The sequence below is a fragment of the Cebus imitator genome, unplaced genomic scaffold, assembly GCF_001604975.1.
Source record: "Cebus imitator isolate Cc_AM_T3 unplaced genomic scaffold, Cebus_imitator-1.0 Scaffold101, whole genome shotgun sequence".
NCBI lineage: Eukaryota > Metazoa > Chordata > Mammalia > Primates > Cebidae > Cebus > Cebus imitator.
This window is the reverse complement of record NW_016107416.1, coordinates 5486886-5489998: the sequence shown is the minus strand read 5'-3', so window position 1 is coordinate 5489998 and position 3113 is coordinate 5486886. Positions and strand designations below refer to the sequence as shown.

Genomic DNA, 3113 nt, shown 5'->3' with positions numbered 1-3113 from the left:
AGTAGAAAAATCCTCATTACTAAACAACAGCATTTTAGTTAAATTTTCTAAGTGATCATTTCTGGTTGTTTAAATCCACCTGTTCAAATCAAAGTTCATCATTTTGTTTGGAACAACTTTTGTTTGAGAATCAAATGGTCATGTAAATGAGAAAGCAAATAGGCATATAATGACCAAAGTAAGTGGAAAAATAACTACAATCTTTGTTCCAATGACTACTGTAATACAATAAATAAAATGACAGTTAACCAAAAGCACCTTTATTTTCATCTTTAAATAAGAAACCTACAAAAATGGGTACACATCCTCAAAGCACTTCCCTTTAACAGGAAACTTAGCTTTACAGGATTTAAACATTAGAAGGTGAAAAAAAATCAATTTTCTTGTCATTATAAGACAAAACAGAATCTAGCATAAGTCAAGGAAACTCATTCACACTTCAGGTCCTTCTCCTCCAGGAACCAGCATTGTTATATTATTTCCATTTAGCAAAATCTGATCTAATTTAGTAATCCTTCTTCCTTTTGGTGTGATTTCAAACTTAGTGACAACTTCCAGTACCATATTGACAAAGTCATCAAATCCTAGAGTACCAACAATTTCCTTATCACTCTTCATAACAATGTGAGTTCTTGATCCTATACATTTGTCCAAGCTCTAACGGCAGCAGCTGCAATGGGTTGGTAGTAGCGTTAGCTGCCATGGCTACACCAGAAGTCTGTATTTCCATATGAATTTTAGAGTCAGCTTGTTAGTTCCCCTCAACTTCCCAAAACAGCCAGCTGAAATTTTGCTAGGGATTGCATTGTGTCTATAGATTAGTTTGGAAGTATTCCCATTTTAACACTATGAAGTCTTTCAATCTATGAACATGGGATGTCTCTCCATTTGTTTACATCCTTACTTTCTTTCAACAATGTTTTGTAGTTTTCAGGTTGTAAATCTTGTCCTTTTTATTCTTACGTATCTTAATTATTTTAATGCTAATGTAAATAAAATTGTTTTATTAATTTTATTTTTGAATTGTTCATTGCTACTGTATAGAACTACAACTTATATTTATATATTGATCTTATGTCCTGCAACTTTGCTGACCTCCTTTATTAGACTCATTTTTCTGTGTGAATTCTTTAGTTTTTTCTAAATAAGAGATCATGTCATCTGTGGATGGAGACATAAGAAGAAGTTTTACTTCTTCCTTTCCAATCTGGATGCCTTTTATTTATTATTCTTGCTTCATTGCTCTGGCTACTCCAATATAGTATTGAATAGTAATGGTAAGAGTGGACAACCTTGTCTTAGTCTCAAGGGGAAAGCAATCAATCTTTAATCATTAAATATGATGTTACTTTGTTTTTTCATAGATGCCCTTTTTTCTATCACTTGTTTGATGAGTGTTTTATCATTGCATAATCTTGAATCAACACAACATCAATTAGACTTCAGTACAACAACAGTGAATTATATATGTAAAGGACTACAGGGTTCAGATTCTATTTCCTAGGTAGTATTTAGAGAAACCCAAAGACAATAGGGGGTCAGAACCAAAGACACTAAAGGAAATTTAGCTTTTGACACCTGTAGTTATAGCAAACAGTAAACACAGTCTTACTCCTCCCATAAACTAAAACCTCACACTAAAGGCCTATTTTCTGCTCAGTTCCTTTTACCCAGTATGTCATGTCTGGCTTTCAACAAAAGAAATTACAAAGCATGCTAAAGAGACAAAAACACAGCCTGAAAAAAAAAGTTAAGCATTAGAACCAAACCCAGATATGGTAGATATTTTGAATTTATGAGACTGGGTATTAAAGTAACTCTTTCATATGGCAAAAGCTCTCATGAAAAATGTGGACAATATACAAGAGATAGAAACCCTAAGAACAAAAGAAAATGCTAGAAAGAAAAAAACATCATAAAAAAATGACTGATGTGGTTTGGCTCTGTGTCCTCACCCAAATCTCATCTTGTAGCTCCCATAAGTCCCATGTGTTGTGGGAGGGACCTGGTGGGAGATAATTGGATCAGAGGGTTGGGTCTTTCCTGTGCTGTTCTGTTGATAGTGAATAAGTCTCATGACATCTGATGGCTTTAAAAATAAGAGTGTGCCTGCAGAAGCTCTCTTTTTGCCTGCCGCCATCCATGTAAGATATGACTTGCTCCTCCTTGCCTTCCACATGATTGTGAAGCCTCCCCAGCCACGTGGAACTATGAGTCCAATTAAACCTTTTTCTTTTGTAAATTGCCCAGTCTGGATATGTCTCTATCAGCAGTGTGAAAACGGACTAATACAATGCTTTTGGTGCATTCATCAATAGACTGGACATGTCTGAGAAAAGAATCAGGAAGCTAGAAGACATGTCAATAGAAACTTTCCAAACTGAAAAAGCAAAGATAAAAATAAATGAAAAAAATTAGAACAGGATATATAAGAACTATGGCACAATTACATAAGGTATAACATACCATTAATTTATAATTATTTTTATTTTTTTAAGGTCAGTAGTGATGCCTCTTTTTAAATCCTGATTTTAGTAATTTGAATCTTCTCCCTTTTTCTTGGTACCTAAAGGTTTGTCAATTTTATGGTTCCTTTCAAATAACCAATATTTAGTTTCGTTGATTTTTTTCTATTCTCTATTTCATCTATTTCTGCTCTATTATTTATTATTTTCTGACTTCTGCTTGCTTTGGGTTTAGTTTTCTCTTCCCTTCCAGTTTTTTAATGTGAAAGACTGGGTTACTGATTTGAGATCTACCCTCTTTTTAAAAATAGACATTCATAGCTATAAATTCATCTCTAAGTACTGTTGTAGATGCATCCCCTATGTTTTGGAATGTTGTGTTTTAATTTTCACTCATTTCTAAGTATTTCTTTATTTCTTTTATGATTTATTTTTTGAGCCACTGATTATTTAAGAGTATGTATTTAACTTCCAAGTATTCTTAAATTTTCCAGATTTACTTATGTTATTGGTTTCTAATTTTATTCCACTGTGGCTGGAAAACAATTTGTATAATTTCACTCCCCTTAAATTTATTGAGGTTTGATTTACGGTCTATTATATGGTCTATCCTGGAGAATATTCCATGTGTGCTATCTAAGGACACGT

The 3113-nt window shown here is 33.2% G+C and overlaps 1 pseudogene across 1 annotated transcript; it reads right to left on the bottom strand.

The window, feature by feature from the left end:
- Positions 1-335: 335 nt before the first annotated feature.
- LOC108310148 lies at positions 336-712 on the bottom strand (annotated as a pseudogene). The gene has a single exon (XR_001827647.2). The product of XR_001827647.2 is annotated as a U6 snRNA-associated Sm-like protein LSm5 (transcript).
- Between the last annotated feature and the right edge of the window lie 2401 nt (positions 713-3113).